We start from the raw sequence: 22760 nt of genomic DNA on the forward strand, positions 1-22760 counted from the left end.
CCAGATTTTCCAGAGGCAGTTAAGAGCCCTTAGTGGAAGTCTGAGAAAAACACCTGATGGGGCATCTGGGTGGCTCAGTTGGTTAAGCATCTGCTTTTGGCTCAGATCATGAGCCTAGCTAGTAGGGTCCTGGGATCAAGCCCCATGTTGGGCTCCCTGCTCAGCGAGGAGCCTGCTTCTCCTTCTCCCTTTGCCCTCCCACACCATCCCCCCCCCATGCTCCTTCTCTTAAACAAATAAATAAAATATTTTAAAAACCTTGAAAAATGGGCAAAAGCTTGCTTTTCTTATGAGCCTCTGAGATTGTAAACTATCATGATAGCCCACACTTAGCTTTTAAGAAATGGTTAAAATTTCAGTTACTTTTCTTTTTCACAGCTTTTATGGCTGCCATCTTTCCTTTTCATTATCTGTGGGAGATGATATGGTTCATGTGCATGTGCCTCTTTGAGAGGTTTATTGTGCTTTGGACTTCAGTTTACCAAGTGGTTTTGCAATCTCAGCTCTCTGGTGGACTCAACACAGGCATGCTTTGGTAGATCATCCAGCTTTATCTTGTCCAAGTAGAAACAACTTTCTCTTACACTTTTCTATCTCTTAAGCACATGTGGAGTCACACTTTCTTTTTATGAAACCTTTGTCTTTTCATCTGCTTCTGAACTAATTTCCTTTTAGTATACCACATCAGTTCCTTCAACTGATGACAACTTGTCATGAGGCCATTAGGTGGGGATAATGAGCACCACGAAGATCCTTGCAAATGAACAGGCCTGTATATTTAGTGCTGAACAGAAACCTTCTACAGACCAGTTGAAACTTAAAATTATCATCCACAGCTATAGTCGAGTTTTGGTAATGAAGCTCTTTCTCCTTAATTACCATACTTCCCTTTGTACAAGTTGGAGATTGGGGTTATATTAGGTCAGATTTTCTAGAGGCTGTTAAGAGTTGCTGGGATTCCAGTTTGTGGTCAAATCAGGAGAACAGCAGAATGAAGATGACATTGTGGTTTTGGAAAAAGGACAAAGAGACATAATATTATGTCTCTTTATCACCCTTAGATGAGATGCAATATTACACATCACCCTTAGAACAGTGGTCTCAATGAAATGGGAATAGGTAATTGAAATGCTTGTTTCTCCAAGCACGTGAGATTGAAGCTGGAAAAACTGACTTAGGTGCTTATATGATTGTGTACTCAGACTGAATATGAGGGTACCTAAAGTATGGACTTCATTGAAAAAGTTTCTAAGGTCTGAAGGTGATGGGAGGATGTAAGAAACTTTGTATCTTTTTCATCCAATTTTTTTTTTTTCCCATCTTGCCTGATTTTGTGGTTCCCAGCTGCTCCGGGCATAAATATATGTGTAACTAAGGAAGGCAATGTCAGTGCAAAAGACATGATATTCATAGCATGAAATTGGATAATGCTTATTCTAAACATACTTTCCCTTATGTAGCCAGATTAAGTGAATACAACCTGGTTACTAAGTATTATATTAGTCTCCTTGGGCTGCAATAACAAGATAGCACAGGTTGAGTGGCTTAAACAACAGGCCAGAAGACCAGAGATGAGACTTCTTTCTGGCATTTGCAGAAGGCTGCCTTCTCACTGTGTCCTTGAATGGCTTTTTCTCTGTGCATGGAGAGAGATCTCTAGTGTCTCTTCCTCCTCTTACATGGACACCAGTTCTATTGGATTAGGAACCTGTTCTTATTACCCCATTTAACCATAATTACCTCCTTAGAGGCCCTACCTCCAAATACAGTCACATTGAGGTTTAGGGCTTCAACATAAGAATTTGAGGTGACAGTGAGGAGCACAATTCAGTCTATAACACCAAACAAGGACGGTCCTGTCAAATCCTATAACACTTGCCTAGTGGTGGGGCTAAGGGTTTGCAAGCCTGCTGATATTACTGGTTCTATGATTAGAACTGCACAGCTGAGCTGGAAAGCATGGTAATACAGAAAAGAAGGTAGGTCAAATGGGAGAGCACAAGGCTGCAAGGACAGGAAGCCAAAGTTTTGCTGGCGTCACTAGAAGTACTAGTGAGTGGTACCACTCCTATTTCTATTCTTTGATGCCTGAACCCATGAATCCTAGCTATGGGAGAAATAGTACCACATACTGGATGTCAATTCAGAGCATATACAGCCTCCTGGAGAATCTTGCTCAACCCTTCAAGGTATTGCAACCAGTGGCACTGTAACTGAGTCTTCAGAAGGCCTTTCCACTGGTGTCTCAAGTCAGCTGCTTCAGGATGGTGTGGATCATGGTAAGACTAGTGAATTCCACCAGCATGGGCTCACCGTTATACTTCATATTCTGTGAAGTGAGTTCCTTGATCAGAAGTGTATTAGTTTGGGGACACCTGGGTGGCTCAGTGGTTGAGTGTCTGCCTTCGGTTCAGGTCGTGATCCTGGGGTCCTGGGATCAAGTTATGCATCGGGTTCCCAGCAAGGAGCATGCTTCTCCCTTTGCCTATGTTTCTGCCTCTCTCTCTTTCTGTCTCTCATGAATAAATAAATTAAATATTTTTTTAAAGTGTATTAGTTAGCTTGGGCTGTCATAACAAAATACCATAGACAGGTGACTTAAACAACAGAGGTTTATTTTTCACAGTTCTGGAAGCTAAAAGTCAAAGATCATCATGGTACTAACAGGGTTGTTGGGTGAAGACTACCTTCCTGAGCTGCCTTTTCTGTGTCCTCATGTGGACCTTTCCTCTGTGCATGGGTGTGCACATGCATATACACACACAAACACATACACAGCTAACTCTGGTGTCTCTTCCTCTTCTTTTTTTTTTTTTTCTCTTCCTCTTCTTATAAGGACACCAGTCCTATTGGATTAGGGCCCCACCAGACCTCATATAACCTTGGTTACCTCCTTAAAGGTCCCATCCCCACAAACAGCACATTGGGAACTAAGCATCCTCATCTGAATTTGGTGGTTGGAGAGGCACAATTCAGTTCATAACCAGAAACAATCCTGCATGGAATGCCATATGGGTGGATAAGCCATTCTACAAATGCATGGGATAGTATTTTGGCAGAAACATTGTGTGCAGGAAGGCAAATCTGCATTCAGAGTAAGTGTCTTTTCCAGTAAGAACAAAAGACTGTGCCATCCATAATGAAGTGGCCCAATGTAATTGATCTGCTGCTAGGTAGTTGGCTGATCACCCTGGGGAATGGTGACTAAGTGTTGGTCTGTGCTCCTGGCAGATGGGGCGATCAGCAGGAACTGTAGGCAGGTCAGCCTTGGTGAGTAGAGGTCTATGTTGCTGAACCTACACATAACCTCCATTTCTGTCACCATGGCCCATTCATGAGCCCATTGTGTGATGACAGGGTGGCTGGGGAAAGAGGTTGACTGCTATCCAGAGAACAGGTCATCTTATCCACATTATTATTAAAATTTTCCTCTGCTGAGGCCACCTTTTGGTGAGCATTCAACTGGGACACATATCTTCATGTTTTCACTCATTCTAAGAGGTCTATCCACACACTTCTTCTCCAGACTTCCCTGTCACCAATTTTTCAAACATGTCCCTTCTAAGTAAAATGAACAACCAGGTAGACTACTCAAAGTTCTACCCACCGGAAGGGTTGCCTTTCACTACTGTCCTTCGAGGCTGTCCCAGAAAGCAGGTGTGGTGCTATAGCTGTCTGTTTTTGGGTGGTGCCTGCAAGTCATGCAGAACCATCTGTAAACAAGGCTCCAGTCTTCTTTTTCCACGAAAACTGTAGGGAACTCCCCATGAGGCCATAGATGTGGGCTGTGAGAGAAAAGGTAGTGTAGCAGGAATGGGGACTGTGGGCATTTGTGCCACTTCTTTGAGTAACTTCCTTGTACCTTCAGGGCTTACTTGAGCCCTATCTTGTATACACAATTTCTCTCCCTTTTTTTTTTTTTTTTGGTAAAGATTTTATTTATTTATGAGAAACACAGAGAGAGGCAGAGACATAGACAGAGGGAGAAGCAGGCTCCCGGCGAGGAGCCCAATGTGGGAGTCAATCCTGGAATCACACTCTGACCCGAAGGCAGATGCTCAACCACTGAGCCACCCAGATGTCCCTTGTATATACCATTTCTGTTTGATAATGGAATGAGCCAATCTCATTATACTTGTTAGTTTGACAAAAATGTTCAAAGGTATCATATACATAGTCCCCCCAGATACTTGCCTTTTCTAAGTGCTTGAGTAGGAATATTCAGTGATATTTTGCACATCTCTATTGCCACATCGTGCCATGGACTACCAGTGCAGTTTTTACTAGTGGAATAGAGTTTTTAGTGTTTTTAAGTTAATCAGATCAGAGGGCCAATTCCAGAAACTCCAGAACGAATTAAAAGACCTTCTTAGGGGATGCCTGGAGTCCCTGGATCGGGTCCGACATCGCGTCCCACATCAGGTTCTTGCAGGGAGCCTGCTTCTCTCTCTGCTTATGTCTCTGCCTCTGTGTCTCTCACGAATAAATAAATAAAATCTTAAAAAAAAATAAAAGACATTCTTAGGATTCTGTTCCTCTAGAACAACTCCTTATACCAAGATGGCTTATGGGACTGTAGAAGCTTGATGAATCCAACCTAGTAAGACAGCACAACAGGCTGGAGACTGAGTTGTGGTTGGTGTCTAAAGGCAGCCTGCTGGGGGAGCTCCTTCTTGCTTGTTCTATTAAAGCCTTTAACTGACTGGATGAGACCCACCCGCAGTATGGGGAGTTCTCCTTTACTAAAAGTCCACTGGTTGAAATGTTATCCCTATCTAAAAAACACCTTCCCAGAAACATCCAGAATAATGTTTGACTAAATATCTGGACAGTATGGCCCAGCCACTTTGGCACAGAAAATTAACCATCGCAGCATATAACACTCATAAAGTGCACAAAACCAAAGACAAAGCATCTTGAAAGAAGCCTGAAGGGCAAAAAAAAAAAAAAAAAAACACCTTATCTATAGACTAACAAGCATCAGTATTACATCAGAATTCTCTTCAGAAACCTTCCAAGCAAGAAGAGAATACAGTGAAATGTTTAAAGTGTTGTAAGAAAATCTCCACCAACTAGAATTCTGTATCCTACAAAAGTGCCCTTCAAAAGTAAAGGAGAAATAAAGACATTGAGACAGGCAAAAATTGAGGACTTTGTTGCCAGTAAATCTGCCTTGCAAAAAATGTTAAAAGAAGTTCTTCAGAGAAGAAAATGATATAGGTCAGAAGCTCATATTTGCATAAAGAAAGGAAGAACAAAAAAAAAGGAAGAACATTAGAAAGAATAGAATGAAAAGGCATAAATGAAAATAAATAAAATATTTTATTTTTCTTATTGCTAATTGATCTAACAGATGACAATTTGCTCAAAATGGTAATATAGCAAAAATGCATTTGATGATTATACCTTGTAGAAAAAATAAATGAATGGACAGCAACATTATAAGGGACAGTAGAGGGAGCTAGGAATGCTGTTATAAGGACCCGTACTACCCATGAAACCTTATAGTGTTGTTTGCAAGTTGACTTAGATTACTTGTAAATGTATATTGCAAACTACAGGGCAGTCACTAAAACATGTTTAAAAGGAACATAAGTGATATTCTGAGAGAAGAGAAAATAGAATCATGTAAAATGCTCACTTAATACCAGGGAAGGTTGAAAAAGAATGGAAGAAGAAAGAGACAATTAACAAAGGCAATGAATAGAAACAGTTACAAGTATAGTAGATATTAATTCAACTATATCAATAATTACTTTAAATATGAACGGTCTAAATACATCAATTAAAAAACAGAGACTATCAGAGTGGTAAACAAGACCCAATTATATGTTGTCTATAAGAAACTTTAAATATAAAGACACAGATAAATTAAAAGTAAAGACAAAAAAATAAAAGTAAAGACATAGAGAAAGATATACCATATTGATATTAATCAAAAGAAAACTGGAATGGTTCTATTAATTTCAGAATATACTTCAGAGCAAGAAAAAAAATATTTTTAAAGACTTTATTTATTTATTCATGAGAGACACAGAGAGAGAAAGAGAGAGAGAGGCAGAGACATAGGCAGAAGGAGAAGCAGGCTCCCAAAAGGAGCCCAGCATGGGACTCGATCCCAGATCCCAGAATCAGGACCTGAGCCAAAGGCAGATGCTCAACCGCTAAACCACCCAGGTGTCCCAGAGCAAGAAAAATTATAATAACAAGTGGCATTATATAATGATAAAGGGGTCAGTTATCCAGAAGGTATAACAACGCTTGATGAGTATGTGCCTAACAGCAGAACATCAGAATACATAAGGCAAAAACTGATAGAACTGTAAGGAGAAATAAACAAATTTACTATTAGACTTGGAAATTTCAGCATCTCTTTATTAGTAATTAACAAATCTAGTGGGCAGAAAATCAGTGAGGATGTAATTGAACTGAATAACATCAATCAAGTGAATCTAATTGGCATGTATATGTTACTTCATCCAACAATAGTAGAATACACATTCTTTTCAAGCTTACATGGACCATTCACCAAGATAGACCACATTCTGGACCATAAAACACATCTCAACAAATTTAAAAGACTAGAAATACAATACACACTCTCAGATCACAATGGAATGAAACTGGAAATCAGTAACAGAAAAATAGCTGAAAAACCCCAAATTTGTTTTTTTTTTTTTTTAATTTTTATTTATTTATGATAGTCACACACAGAGAGAGAGAGAGAGGCAGAGACATAGGCAGAGGGAGAAGCAGGCTCCATGTACCGGGAGCCCGACGTGGGATTCGATCCTGGGTCTCCAGGATCACGCCCTAGGCCAAAGGCAGGCGCTAAACCGCTGCGCCACCCAGGGATCCCCCAAATTTGAAGATTATACAGCACACTCTGAATAATATATGGGTCAAAGAAAAATTCTCAAGAGAAATTATTTTGAGCTAAATGAAAATGATAATTCAGTTTATAAAAATGTGTGATATGGGACCACCTGGGTGGCTCAGTTGGTTAAGTGTCTGCCTGTAGCTCAGTCCATGATCCTAGGGTTCTGGGATCCAGTCCTGAGTCAGGCTCCCTGCTCAGTGGGGAGTCTGCTTCTACTTCTGTCCCTCCATCTACCTGAGTGCTCCCCTCCTCTCTCACTATCTCTCTCTCAAATAAATAAATAAAATCTTAAGAAGAAAAATGTGTGGGATGAAGCAAAAGTAGTGCTTAGAGGGAAATTAATAATATTGAATGTGTGTGTTAGCAAAGAAAGATCTAAAATCAATAATCTAAGCTTCCACTTTTAGAAATTTAAAAAAGAACAAATTAAATTCAAAGTAAGCAGACAAGAAGAAATAATAAAAATTAGAGCAGAAATCAATAAAATTAAAACCAGGAAATTAATAGAGAAAAATCAATGAAATCAAAAGCTAGTACATTGGCATGATGAATAAAATTGACAACCCTCCAGCCAGACTAAACAAGACATAGAGAAGATACAAATTACTAATACCAGAAATGAAAGAAGGAGCCTTAGTGCTGATTCCATGGACATTAAATTATAATAAAGGACTATAATGAACAACTGCTCACAAATTTGATAATTTAGATGAAATGAACCAAATCTTCAAAAGACACAATTCTCCAAAACTCACACAAGGAGAAATTGATCATCTAAATAGGCCTAAACTGAATCAGCAATTTTTTTAAAAAAAGACTTTATTTATTTATTCATGAGAGATACAGAAAGAGAGGCAGAGACATGGGCAGAGGGAGAAGCAGGCTCCATGCGAGGAGCCCAATGCGGGACTCGATCCCAGAACCCCAGGATCGCGCACTGAGCTGAAGGCAGATGCTCAACCGCTGAGCCACCCAGGTGTCCCTGAATCAGCAGTTAATAAGCTTTTGAAAACAAAACCACACTTAGATTAGGTAGTTTCACTGGTGAATTCTACCAAACATTTAAAGAAATGATACCAATCACCTACAATATCTTTCAGAAAATAGAAGACAAAAAAAACATTTCTGGGCACATTCTATGAGGCAAACTTTACCCTAATACCTGTTTAAAAGCTAAATTCAACCAAGTACATTTGAAGATCCAATTAGTTTTATTATTAAACAATTCATGAATAGGCAGCATTCCATCTAGCAAGTAGAGAGGAGCTCCACTGAGTTGAAACAAAAGAAAGGTTTTGGAAGGAGGAGAGAGAGCATTAAAAAAGTAGGGAAAGGGGGCACCTGGTGGCTCAATGGTTGAGCACCTGCCTTTTCATTTTAATGAAACAGAGGTAATTGGCAAGGGGACGGGGCTATGGGCATACTGGGTGGATTCTTGGGCTCCTTATCCCTGGTAACGAATGCAGGGCCTCCCTTACTTTTGAAAAGGTACTGGGAGTTTTACCACTGATTTATTGTCTCTGAGATGGTTAGGCTATTTCCTAGCCTGGTAGAGACTGTCAGTTTTTGCACTCCCTTTAATTCTCTTAAAATCCTTAACTACTGAAAGTTTTGCATTTCTTTGTAGTTCTGAGACCTCCTAGCAAGTTCTCCGGAGAAGTGTGCTTAGGCAAGTGGAGAGGTAGGGCATCATAGATCACGGAAAATAGCCAGGAACACAAAATGCCTTCTCTTGTGTCAGGAAAGCTACCTCTAGGCTTTCTTTTTTCTGAGGACCCTCAACTCTTTCTGCTTACAGAATAATATGTGTTCCAGAAAGGGACTAGAAAAAGAAAATACAAAACACTTTCCCACATCTAAGGGTTGAAAGTGAAATTAATGAAATATTCTGTGAATAAAACTGACTTTCAAAAATGGAATAGATTTCCCCACGAGTTGTGAAGCTTAATGAATTTTAATAGACACACACAGTGCTGCAATCACAAAGAAAACTGGATTTGAAAGGAACCTGTTTCCTTTGTAATCCTAAGTGTTCTACTCCACACTTTGTAAAGCATCATTTGAAAAAAAGGCACATGGGCATCAGTAAGCCTGCCAGACACACAGGTTCCCTACAGGCTGAAGGTGCAGAATTTTAGATTTTCCCTATCTGTAAATGCCCTTACATTGTACTGCAGTTCATAAGAAAACCAACCAGGTCCAGTGTTGGCAGCTGTGGGCAGTTGTGTTTGCCAGTCTCTTTCCCAGGATGTTGTCTTATCTTGCTCACTTCTGATCCACAATGTCCTTGTATCCCCTTGATAATTTGTGAAAAACAATAGATTTATATAAATTATTTTTTAAAAGATTTTTAAAATTTATTTATTCATGAGAGACACAGGGAGAGGCAGAAACATAGGCAGAGGGAGAAGCAGGCTCCATGCAGGGAGCCCAATGTGGGACTCAATCCCTGGACCCCGGGATCACGACCTGAGCCAAAGGCAGAGGCTCAACCACTGAGCCACAGGTGCCTCAGATTTATATAAATTAAATTTTTTTCAGTGTCTATATTGTGCTTTTGAATTTATACATTTTTGCCACTGTTTTCAGTTTGATATCTTACACCCAAGCTTTAATTTTACTTGATGTTCACTATAGGTTGCTAAACATTGATGAAGATCAGCTTTTACACAACTCAAAAAACCAGGAGTCTTATGTAGACCTTGCTTCCATTAATCTAGAACTGCGATATAAAGTGTGCTTTTTGGAAAAGCCTTGTCATTTTATTTTGGTTTTACCGGCTGATAACTATATTCCTTTAGAACTTTCCATATTTGGTTTCTTAAAAAGGGTGTCCCAAAAGCATCCCAGGGCTTCACTAATAATAGGAGTTTGCATAAGATAGGATTCAACAAAGCTTTCTGGGATCCTGGGCCAACTTTTGCAGGGGACAAAGTGGAACAGTGAACCCCATAAAAAAAAAGGATAGTTGTAGAAGTTGTCTCAGTCTCTCAGCACTCGGAACTCTCAACCTTAAAGAAAGGAATGTCCAGCTGGCACTTACTGTCAAGGAGTTAAACATCCAGCAGGCCCAGGGAGCAGGGAAGCCCTAAAAGAGATGCGGTGGGAATTGTAGTTGCTGCAAGCCTTCCTGCCACCACATGCCCATAAGATAAACCAGCAATAAGTTGCACGTGTGAACTGGTGACCTCTGCTCAGTTTTAGAAGAATATGGCAGCCACTTCTGTTTATTTCCACCTTCCAAATCAATATGTCCAGCTAGCGCAAAACTTTGCAGGGATGGGAAATCTGGGAAATGTTCTTCCAGTTTAGGAATGAAAACTGACACAAATCCACCATTGTTCACCTCTTGTGGACTTGTTGTCTGTGTGGTATTCCTCTTGCTCCTTTTAAAACCATTCTTAACTTTCAAATAAAGACAATAGGAAAATCGTGTTTTCTTCAAACAATGAAAACAGGCCAAAACTTTCTCCAAAAGAATAAAATCTTTTCCAGTTGAATCACATTCATTCCCCCTTTGATATCCTCATCTAAATACTTAGATTAAAAGTTTACTACTATCAATACATCTTATGTTAGCTGGTAGTGGGATGGAAGAGGAAAGAAAAATATTGAGTAATATACACATACACAAAAATATTTACATCAAAATAAGCAAGAAATAGTCATATCTATTACAGTCCTCACTTCTGCAACTGTCACAGGTATTTATTACTGTCTTCTTCATTCATTATTCATTCCATATTTCCTTTGCCCTCAGCAAGCACCATACCTCAATGTTAACAGGTTTCTCGCCTGGTAGTGATTTGTAGGCCCTCATTCCCAAAGTCTCCAGACCATTTCTGTCTTGCCTGTACTGGATTGTTGGAGTTTTCCATTGACTTTTAAGCAGAGGGCAATGAGTTCCAAAGAGTCCTCCAAGGGCTTTCCTGCATTCCTCAAATACTCCTCCCTACTTCCATTGTGTAGTAGCAACCCAGCTGGTCAGGATCAGTCATCCCACTTAGTAAAGTAACCTTCTTTACCTGTTGACACCCTGTCATGAGGACCTCCAATTGGCCAGGGGGCAGGCTCAGTGTCCACTTCAATACAGCCATTTTTGCACCTGTTGGTGAAAGCATTTTTCTCTTGGGAACTAAGATTTCTAGGTCAACAGATCCCAAAGTTACAGAGGTGGGTGGGAAGCAAAATGTTCACTAGTATATCCTTAGTGGTAATAGTGAGAGGAACCACTCCCATTTCCTACCTTCCAGGAACAGCTCCTTATATTGGTTGCTAATTTAGGGTATAGACCCTCCTGTGAAATATCTGGCTCCTCAAGGCATTGTCATCCAGCTGGCACTGAAACTGAATTTTCAAAAACACGTTCCATCAGGTTAGCTTCTTCAGGGTAAAACTGGTGAGTGAGCGTGAACCCAGGGCAACTGTCAAACGAATGAGTTCTTGGTCAGCAGCAATACTGTCTGGAGTTTCATGATATAGAAGAGGCATTCTGGAAGTACACACAAAATGGTTGTTTTAGTAGAACCATTGCAGGCAGAGAAGGCAAAACCATAATAAAAGTGAGTATTGGGACATCTGGGTGGCTCAGCGTCTGCCTTCCACTCAGGGTGTGTTCCCGGAATCCAGGGATTGAGGCCCACATCAGGTTCCTTGTGTTGAGCCTGCTTCTCCCTCTGCCTATGTCTCTACCTCTCTCTCTCTCTCTCTCATGAATAAATAAATAAAATCTTTAATAAAAAATAAAAGTATCTTTTCCAGTGAGAACAAAATTGCTGCCCCTCCCATGATGCAAAGGTCCTTTGTGATCAACCAGCTGCCCTGTGCTAATAACTTCCCTGCTTGCCAACTGGGGACTGATAACATATCATAGGCTGGTTGTTCTTTGCTCTTGGCTGTTGGGCACTCAGTAGTGGTTGTAGCCAGATTAGTCACGGAGAATGGCACCCATGTTGTGGAAACCAAGCAGAATCTGCATCTCTGCTTATTTGTGTGCCCATTGGGCAGTTCTAGAATTCCCATTTGATTCTTTTTTATGATTTCCATTTTTGTGTGTGAGATTCTTTATTAGAAAACAGAACCACTGGGTGGCTCAGGGGTTGAGCGTCTGCCTTTGGCTAAGGTCGTGATCCTAGGATCCTGGGATCGAGTCTTGCATCGGGCTCCCTGCAGGAAGCCTGCTTATCTCTCTGCCTATGTCTCTGCCTCTCTCTGTGTCTCTCACAAGTAAATAAAAATCTTAAAAAGAAGAACACAGAACAGGGGCTTCTGGGTGGAGCAGTTGGATAAGCATCTGATTCTCAGTTTTCGGCTCAGGTCGTGGTCTCAGACTCTGCAAGAAGTCTCCTTCTTCTGAATCTCTCTCCCTCTCCCTCTACCCCTCTTACTGGTGTGCTCTCTCTCTCTCAAAATACATAAATAAATCTTTAAAAAGAAAACTAGGATACGCAATGACATTGTATAGTCCTTTTGTTTCATGTATATTGTTTATATAATTATATAAAATATACATATATAATGCATACATATAATGTATGTTGAAGTCTGCTAAATTTAGTATCTGGGAAATCTGGGAGTTGGTTTCTTTTGACTGCTATTTTTCTCTTAAGTATGAATTAAATGGACCTCATTTTTTTTCATATGTCTGTACTTTTTATTGTTTTGTTTTTGTTTATCTTATTTTTTATTTCTTTATGGTTTTTATTATTTATACCACACTTTGAATGATACATTAAAAGAATCCAGATTCTGATATCTTTCTCCGAAGAGTATCAATATTTGTTCCACTGAGTAATTTAAAAAAAATTATTTATTTATTCATAGAAACACAGAGAAAGAGAGGCAGAGACACAGGCAGAGGGAGAAGCAGGCTCCATGCAGAGAGCCTGAGGTGGGACTCGACCCCGGGTGGGGTGTCCAGGATCACACTCTGGGTTGCAGGCAGCCCTAAACCGCTGCGCCACCGGGGCTGCCCCACTGAGCAATTTGATTACTAGCTGATGACCTCGAATTTGTGCAGCACTGGATTTATGTTTTGTTTAGGTAGATCTTTGGAAAGTCCAAGGTGTTTCTCAAAGCTCTCTAACTTGGTGTGACTCAACTTGGAAAGCCCAGCTCCTCTGTTAATCTTATCAGGGCTTGGTTTTAATATTTGTTAGGGAGAGTCAAGAGTAAGCCTTACACTAAGGTGTGGTTTTCACACCTAAAACAGAGCATTTCTGGAGTATCAGCTGAATGCTCAGAATGATAGAGTTAACAAGGCCTGAATCCCAGTGTTGCCAGTGCCAATCTCTAAGATCTCTTCTGTTTTCCATCTTGTGGCATCTGTCATCTGGTAAGCCTTGGATAGTAGCTCTCTGCGCATGAGTGGCCCTACACTCATTAAAATGACCTATAGGGGACCCAATGCAGACTTCTGAAAACTGGCATCTAAATTCTTTTCTCCTTTCTGATGCTCTACTCTGAAGATTCCCTTCGTTTCAGCTGCCCTAATTTTGATCTCTGCCTTCGAAGTTCAGTGTGAACACCATGCTCTGCTGAGATTCTGGCTTTCCCACCCCTCTCTCAGGGGATCACAGTCTTGCACTACCTCTGGCCAGTGTCTGCAAACAGGGGCTTCACATATTTTGGGCATTTTTATGGTTGGTTAAAGCAAGAAGACCAATCTGGTAGTATTGCTATGTTATAGTTGTGAGTAGAAGCCCTGAATTCCTGCGAGTACCTTTAAAGATGAGGGCGCCTAAATGGCTGGCTCAGTTGGTGGAACATGTGATCTTGGGGTTATAAGTTTGAGCCCCAAGGTGGGTGTAGAGATTACTTAAAAAGATTTTGTTTATTTATTCATGAGACACACACACACACACAGAGGCAGAGACATAGGCAGAGGGAGAAGCAGGCTCCATGCAGGGAGCCTGATGTGGGACTCGATCCCAGAACCCCGATATCACACCCTGAGCCAAAGGCAGATGCTCAACTGCTGAACCACGCAGGCATTCCTAAAAATAAAATCTAAATATAAAAATAAAATGAAGGATTTTAGAGGTGCTTGGCTGGCGCACTCAGTAGAACATATGACTCTTGATTTTGAGTTGTGAGTTTAAACCCCACATTGGGTATAGAGATGATTGTTTTTTTAATTAAAATTTTTTTAAAGTGCTTTGAAACATTTTTAAAAAGATAAAATAGAAAAAAAGATAAAATAGATTACTGATTTCTAAATAATTTTAATATTATTTTCCACATTTACAAATGACCTAGCCCTATGATTTTGTTTTTACTTTAACAAAAACTAAGAATAATCTGGGACTGCTGAACTCACTTTTAGCATGGTGACCCCACAGCACCACAAGGAGATCTGAGCTACCTATCCTGTTCTCTGGTCATATTCCCATGCTTTAACTTGAAGGGTGGCAGGATACGCCACCCCCAAAATATGCCATTTTGACATAAGGATTGTTTTGAGCTCAAGGTACTTGGAAAACAGCAGGTTCAAGAAGAGTGATTTGACCTCCCCTTTCCTTCCTGAAAGCAGGAGATAAACTCCCATGTGAAAGATGCCCTCCCTCTACCAGATGGAAAGAAACAGTTCTTGTCATGTGACACAGAAAGTCAGGGCCCAGAGAAATCTGTACAGACCTTGTTAAAATAACTCCTATCTTCCTTTAATCTTCCCATATACTTCGCTTTTTCACAATTGCTTCAATTGTTCAACCTAGTATAAAAATACTTAGGCTTACCCACTTCTTTGAATTTTCCATTTTCCTATCGGACCTCTTATGTACACGTAAAAATCAATGTGCTTTTCTCCTATTAATCTATCTTATGTCAACTTAATTCTCAGGCCCATTTGGAGTCCCTGAGAGGGTAAAGATAAGGTTTTGGTTTACCTACAGTCCACAAAAGAGAGGATCAGCAAAAGGACAACTGTAAGGTGCCAGACCTGGTCCTGGTAGAGGGAACATTGTGTGGGCCTAGTAGACCTAGTAGAAAATGCTAGAATTCCCAGAATCCGTTGGGTGGAAGAGTGAGAGGATGCCCTGAAAAGACAACAGTGGGAAAGGAGGCTCAGAAAGATAAGCTGTCCTTAGTGGGGACCAGTCCTTGGAATGTGTCTCTTTCTTCCCTTCTCCAATTTTGTCACTCTGTTCTGAATCTTCCTTCCCATTGTCTTCCCCACCCGAGCTCCTGGGTGCACCAGTTCTTTTCTCCCAAGCATGCAGATTTTAAACCTCTTTTCTACTGAGGACTCTTTTTGTGATCTGCTGAAACCTGCACATCCTTCTTGGAATAAGGCTTTTAAAGATTATTTGAAGGGGAAAGTAGCAGAGGTTGGAAGAATGTTAAGCAGACTCCTAGCTGAGCCAGGAGCCGCACACCAGGCTCCATCTCACCACCCTGAGATCATGACCTGAGCTGAAATTGACTCAGACCCTGGCGCCCCAGGAATAAAGCCTTTTAATGGATAGAACATTTAAAATTACAAAGGAATTAAGTTACTTTCAAAATTCAGTTGTCTTTGTGCCTTTTCCCATAGTTTTGATAGCCGCAGAGAGGCAGCATCTGAGCTTGGCATCTGAGCTGATGCAGTCAACCTCCCATGCCCCGACTCAAGACAATCCTAGAGTTGGGGGGGGGGGGGACAAAAAATAAGAATCTTGGGTCCCGCCAGTCTCAGAGAAAGTGAATCAACTGGGCATCATTATTCTTTACGATCCAAACTGAAAAAAAAAAAAAAAAAAGGAGTGGTTCCCGGGACCCGAGTTCCAAGGGACCGGGCGGCGCCCCCCGCCCCTAGTGGCCCCGGCAAGGACCCGCTCAGCACCGGCCACGGCGGGGACCCAACCCGATGACAACCAAATAAAATGCACTGGACGCTGGGCGATGCTCAAGACCTTAAAATTAGAAGTCGTGAGCGCTACGAACTGAGCTAGCAGGACGACGCGAAGTAGATGCGCTTCTTTTTTCCCTAGCAGCTGGGATCATTGCCCAAAGGTAAAGTATCTGAGCCAAGAGCGAAGGCAGCCTCAGCGTGTTGCTGGTCAGGAAATAGGTTTGTAGAGAGTTTAATGGATTTCCCGCGGCCCACGGCGGATGGGCACTAACTCACAATCCAGGCCTACGATCTTCCGGCTTCCTGAGCTCGAGGAGGGACCGCGGAGTGGACAGAAAGGGCCGAGCCGAGGCGGGGCCCAGCTGCCGCGCAACTCCAGCCCTCTCCGGCCTCTCCCGGTGCTGGTTCCCGCCCAGGCCGAACCCGACTTCCACGGAGAGGACGTCCGGGATAAAAGGATTTTCACTCCATCCCGAGGGTGCCGCCGAGTCTTACCACGGATCCTCTCACCTCCTCAGCCCTGTTACCAGAATTTCCCAACCCTCCAGGACAATGTGGGCGCTTTTCTGCAAGCTCTTAAGGCACAGGTGAAAGTTGACATGGTGCCGAGTGCACTTTCTGTGCCCCAGCCCCGCGGGCTCGCCTCTCCTTTGGGGGCTGTTGGGGAAATACATGGAGACTCCAAGGAACATACATATCAATAAATAGAATATTATAAGATACATTTATAAAGAAAAAATGAGGGCATGCGTGCTTACAGGGTGCCCGCAAATGGGTACAAAACTATAGCGAACTTTCAGCATTATTTATGTGGAATTCAAGCTACAGCTGTCAGCGTCCTACTCTCAGTACGAGCATTACTCAGTTTATTCCAGCAATAATACTAGGATCAGTCAGTCGGACGCCCGCTCCTTAGAGTTCTCCATCGGCCTGGGAGAGCGGATCTGCTAGATGTGCAGACGGCTCGTCCCATCGGTCAGCAGCGGCCTGCAGGGCGCAGGCGCGGGGAGGGGCGGGTCCAGGTCCCCGGGGGGGGGGGTGGGGTGGGGGCGGGGCTGCTCCGGGCTGGGGGAGAGGGGCGGGGCGGGGCGGGGCGGGGCGGGGCGGAAGTTTGCAGCGGCTGTGAGCCCGGGTGATGCGCCCCCCAGCGGCCCTCACGCCCACTCTCGGGAAGTTGCTGCGTCCCAAGGGTGACCTCCAACAGCGGTGCCGTCTTTAAACCCATCATTTAAAAGACGAATGTCTCTTCGGAGGGGAGAGCACCAACCGCACACGGTTGCGGAGCGGTGGCCGCCAAAGAGGAGGCCAGTGGCGGGTGATCGAAATGTAGGAAAATCGGTATTTTCAGTTTCCCGTTGGTGGTTTCCTTTAGCGGCCGGAGCGCCCGCACTCTCCCGCCCGCCCGCCCGCCTCCTTCCCTCTCTACCTTTCCGGGTCCAACCCTCCGCACCCACGCCCCGCACCGACCACGCGGGACGGAGGCTACCGGGCGGGCCCGGTGCGGAGCTCGGTGGCGTCCCGGTGCGCGCCAGTCCGAAGTCGGGGCTTTCCCCACCAGCTCCGGGACAAAGCGCGCGTCCGCCTCTGAGAAACCTTTCCTGAGCCCCTCGTAGGACTAAGCGCTTCAAAGCCCCCACTGAGACCCTTGGCTGCCCGGGCCCCCACCTTGCACCACGGACCCTTCACCCAGCGCTTAGCGAGCGGCCCCTAGGTGCCCGGCCTGCCCGGGGGCGCGGGGCGCAGCGCGAGCCGAGCCCGAGTCCCGCCTGCCGCGTCCACATTCTAGCGGCGGGGGCCGAGGGGGCCGAGAGAGGGCGGACGGGCTCAGCCCGAGAGGCTGCGGGGAGGGCTGTGCAGGCGGCGAGGAGCCGGCGGGGAGGCAGCGGGGAGGCAGCGGCTCGCCCCCCGCGCTCCCCGGGACTGCGGCCGGTGTTCACGTTCAGACACGCCCGGTGACACCACCCTTTGGCCTCAGTGCCTCCCGCGCCTCCGGCCTCCGGGGTAGAAGAATGGGAAGGAGGGCCCCAGCCAGAGGCTGAAAAGCAATTTCTGAGATCAGGAAATGGGTTTAGGAGAAGGAGCTTCCGTGTCTCTGTGGCGCAATCGGTTAGCGCGTTCGGCTGTTAACCGAAAGGTTGGTGGTTCGAGCCCACCCAGGGACGGTCTGGTCTCTTTTACGAGCAGCATCCGGCCTTCTGTCCGCGCTAAAGCACACTCCCAAGTATGCTGCCCGAAGACTGAAGTTGCATAAATGAGCCTAAAAGAAGGAATTTTTCAGCAAAGGTATTTTTTTCAATAGCCCGCCTCTGGGCTTTATCCCAGAGGCGCTGCAGAATTCCTCAGTTCCCGAAGCTGGGTTTTTACAACTGCACATCCTGGAAACTAGAAAATCCCAAGAATTGAGAACAACAAACCCATCTTCTGTTGGGTGTGAAGCCCCTAGTTCCGGGTGGCAATTTTGGTTCTTCCATCACGTGGTTTGAACAAATCATGAATTTTCTGTGCCTCGATTTCTTTGTCTATAAGAGGGGACAAATAGGACTATTTCCTTCATGGGTTAATTTAAACTGTGATGAGATATGCACATAAATCATTTGACCACTTAATAAATGTTTGTTAAATGTTAGCTACTGTAACTCTTTTCAATGGCATCTCATCACCACTTCTGTTATTTCCTTCATCTTAAACAAGTGCATATCTTTTCATGGTATGGGTGGATTATTGTATATACAAACATTCCTTAATTGTTGGACACGGAGCTCAGGCTTCTGCTGGGGAAGAAGAACCAAGAACTCACCTTTCAGAGTGGGGCCTTCACCCGTGGCCCTGAGCCAAATAAAAATTGGAAAGGAGAGATGTTTAAAATTTTCATCAGATTGAGACTTCGGACGGGTGCCTCGGTAGCTCAGTTGGTTGGGCCTCTGCCTTTGGCTCAGATCATGATCCCGAAATTCCAGGGTCCACCGGGTTCCCTGTTCAGCGAGGAGTCTGCTTCCCCCTCTGTCCCTCACCCCACTCATGCTGGCTCCCTCTCTCAAATAAATAAATAAATAAATAAATAAATAAATAAATAAATATTTTTTAAAAGGATTGAAACTTCAGATAATGGGTCTTCTAAAATTTTTCTTACATACCAAGAGGAGAGACTGCATTCTCAGGATTTTATTTGGGGGAATTTAGTGATAGTGGCTATTCTGTTGATCTTGTGGAACTGTTTTAATACTGGTATGTGACACTTGTTATAAAACCTTGTCTGGTGAGCTGAGGTGAACAAGTAGCTAAAGGAAACTTCTCATAGAAAAGAGAAATAGGGGATGCATTCTCATATAGATTTCTAAAATCTTATTTTGATCTTTTCAGAGGTTTTGGGTGGTGTCCTAGCTCTGGCTGCTATATCAAAATACCACAGATTTGGTGACTTAAACAACAGACATTTATTTCTCACAGTTCTGGGGATTGAAAAGTCAAAAGTAAAGAGGGTGGTAGATTCAGTTCTTGGTGAGATCCCTCTTTCTGGCTTGCAGATGGCTACCTTCTCAGAGGATCTTCAGAGGGCAGAGAGAGAGGAGAATCTGGTGACTCTTCCTATTTTTATAAGGTCACTAGTTCCATCATGGGATGCCACCTTCATGACTCATTTAAACCTATTTACCTCCTAAAGGCTTTACCTCCTAATACTATCACACTGCGGTTAGGGCTTCAACATAGGAATTTGGGATGAGGGCAGCCCCGGTGGCGCAGCGGTTTAGTGTCGCCTGCAGCCCAGGGTGTGATCCTGGAGACCTGGGATGGGGTGTGATCCTGGAGACCTGGAATCGAGACCCACGTTGGGCTCCCTGCATGGAGCCTGCTTCTCCCTCTGCCTGTGTCTCTGCCTCTCATTCTCTCTGTGTGTCTCTCATGAATAAATAAATAAAAACTTAAAAAAAAAAAAGGAATTTGGGAGGAACACAGACATTCAATCCGTAACAAGTGGGAACATAAAGAGGCATTTCCTGAGTTTTTAAAAGTCCCTTCATATAAAGTGGCCAGATTGAAGACTTGAGAATAGTCACTTTTTTTTTTTTTACCTATAATTGCTTTAATGATTTTAAAAGAACTCATTTACAAATAACTATGTTCAAGGACAGACTTACAGCCTACAGAAGGGAGTATGGATTTAGCTCACATTGCAGGATGTAGAAAAAGAGGCTCCCAATATTGATTTCTGGAAATCCTAATCTGGCCTGCTTCTCCTCATATTTGGCTAGTTCCTGAAGCCCTTAAAACTAAGCCAAGATTAAGACCTGGATTCTTCTGAGAGTTGGCAAAGATATCCCAGTCCACCTTTCACCTTATCCCGCTACCTCTTATTTGGCCCCACTTACTTTCAAAAGTGAAAACACTGTTCAATTATATAAATCTGTGGCCATTTATATACTCATGAACAAACCGCGTTTGAAGTTTCTGGAATCTCTGGTCTGTCTGAAGTGAGCACGAAGTAGCCTGTGAAGATCTTCACTGGAAGCAGGTCACATTCAGCCCTGTCCATTCTGTGTGGTCAGCAATGGGGCCAGACTGAATTCAGGGACACAGGCACCAGAGCCAGCTAAAAAGTTGATCTGAGGATTCCAATTGTGCTGCTAAAAAATCGTACCAGAGAAGTGGAAACAGAAGGCTTATAATACTTAAAAATGTCAAGTAAAAAAAGTTCTGGGAGTAGAACTTGTTCTGTAGTTCTTTGATCTTTTCCTCCTAGAGGAATTGTGTGTGTGTGTGTGTGTGTGTGTGTGTGTGTGTGAAAGAGAGAGAGAGAGAGAGAGAGAGAGAGAGAACAGAAAAGGGATTACAGAGAGATACATGAAAAAATTCTTATTTCCTTTGCTCAAGCTCCCAGTTCCCAAAGGCAAAATGTATACTAATGATTGTTTTTTATAAACAATTTTATTTTTCAGTAAAGTCAACAAGTATGGCTTTATTACTTTTATAACAAAGTAACCACCTATTTTGTAAGTATAGATTAAAAACCTCAGATGAAACAGGCTATCTTTACATGCTATAACTCAAACTTGCCTATGGCTGCTGAAGCCACAGGGCAGGCCGTTAACCCACAATGACAGCTGGTCCTCTGACACCGTGGGCAAGCCACATTCTCTGGGAAAAATTTTTTTTAAAGATTTTATTTATTTATTCATGAGAGACACAGAGAGAAAGGCAGAGACACAGGCAGAGGGAGAAGCAGGCTTCATGTAGGGAGCCCGACGGAGATCCAGGGTCTCCAGGATCATGCCCTGGGCCCAAGGCAGGTGCCAAACCGCTGAGCCACCCAGGGATCCCTCTCTGGGAAATTTTTTAAGCATAATGATCCAGAAGTTCTTAAAGCATCATGATCCATAAGTTCCACAGGATTTTTTCTTTCTTTCCTTATCTGCTTGTCTGCTCTGAGCTAAAAACAGATAGTAATATCTACCTCCAAAAAAAAAAATCTTAAAAAGATTTCTACACTTCAAGATTCTAGCCACATTGCCAGTATTTTTGTGGAAAAGAAAATCCAGTTATGGTAGGAAAAACATACTTTGTTCTAATAAAGTTGGAAAGCTCTCATAAGAAAATAGGGTTCTGACAAAGATGGGAGGAAAATTTAACCTAGGGTTTATAATGATCTAAGGGAAAGAAATACTTATATGGCTCCAGTCCAGACATCATAGAGGTCTAAAGAGAACAAGCAGATATGCTCAAATAAATGAAATAATTCAGGAGATACAAAATATTTTTAAAAGATTTTATTTATTTATTATTCATGAGAGAGAGAGAGAGGCAGAGACATAGGCAGAGAAAGAAGCAGCCTCCCTGAGGGCAGCTTGATGCGGGACTTGATCCCAGGACCCCAGGATCATGACTGAGCCAAAGGCAGACACTCAACCATTGAGCCACTCAGGTGCCCCAATAAAAAATATTTTTGAAAAAACCTATTTGACACCAAAATTCAACTAATGATGAAATTATAATGAAAATCTCAGAAATATAGAATAGTACAATACAAAGCATGAGTCCTAATGAAAACTAGGACTTTTATTAATAATAATCTATCAGTATGGTTCAGTTGTAACAAATGTACCACACCAGTGCAAGGTATTAATAACAGGGGAGCTAGGCAGATGGAGAGGGATTATATGGGAACTCCGTACTTTCTGTTCAGTTTTTCGGTCAACCTAAAACTGCTCCAAGAAATAAAGTCTATTAACTTGTTTAAAACCTCAAGAATGAAAAAGCCATATTTGCTTGGTACTCTGTATTTGTTGCTTCAGATCCATTCTCACCATTATCCACCTTACTATATGCCCCAGAAAGTTAATCTTTTTGAACATAAAGGGGCTCCTCTGCCCACTGGCTTCCTGTTAGCTACAGCCCATGGGAGGCATGGATTGGGGTTGGCAGGGCAGGAAGACTATGAGGTCAGAGGGTGATTATTTTCTGCAGGTTGACAGTGATTGTGTTCTCTGCTATGCTTCAAAAGCCAGAGCTGTTGTTTGATGGCCCTATACTACTGCCTTAGCTACAACGATCACTTTTCCAGGTTCCAGAAACATCTTTCTCCCCTTGCCCATTCAGGCTAGTAATGGGTCTCCACTGTTGATATTGCTGGGACACCACACCATCTTGTCAGTGATTACATTCCCCAGTGGGGCCCAGGAATCCTGCGCTGAGCTGAGCTGGGAAGTCCCGGGAAACCCCCTTAATCCTCAGCAGGGCTGGCTTTCAGAAAGCCTCAGAGAATGTGCCACAAAAGCACCTGGGAGCTCACTGCCAGAGATCAAATTGATTGGTTATTTCCATCTCTGGGAACAAATATTGTTAATTCTTCACTTTCTTTTTTAAAGATTTTATTTATTCATAAGAGACACAGAGATAGACAGAGAGGCAGAGACATAGTCAGAGGGAGAAGCAGGCCCCATGCGGGACTCGATCCCAGGACCGCAGGATCACGCCCTGAGCCGAAGGCAGATGCCCAACTGTTGAGCTACCCAGGTATCCCAATTCTTCATTTTCTAGTTTTAGGTACTTTCTCTT

General features: G+C 43.0%; 1 long non-coding RNA gene and 1 other non-coding gene across 2 annotated transcripts; one reads left to right on the top strand and one right to left on the bottom strand.

Annotated features, from left to right (window-relative positions):
- Positions 1 to 6863: 6863 nt before the first annotated feature.
- On the bottom strand, positions 6864 to 16338 carry LOC140600630 (uncharacterized). Its single transcript, XR_012003807.1, has 3 exons — positions 15987 to 16338; positions 11127 to 11372; positions 6864 to 10985 (listed from the first exon to the last, which is right to left on the bottom strand). It is a non-coding gene; the product is annotated as an uncharacterized lncRNA (long non-coding RNA).
- A 1460-nt stretch (positions 16339 to 17798) lies between these two features.
- Positions 17799 to 17872, top strand: TRNAN-GUU (transfer RNA asparagine (anticodon GUU)). Its single transcript has one exon. It is a non-coding gene; the product is annotated as a tRNA-Asn (tRNA).
- The last annotated feature ends 4888 nt before the right edge of the window (positions 17873 to 22760 follow it).

The sequence above is a fragment of the Canis lupus genome, chromosome 12 (assembly GCF_048164855.1).
Source record: "Canis lupus baileyi chromosome 12, mCanLup2.hap1, whole genome shotgun sequence".
NCBI classification, from domain to species: domain Eukaryota; kingdom Metazoa; phylum Chordata; class Mammalia; order Carnivora; family Canidae; genus Canis; species Canis lupus.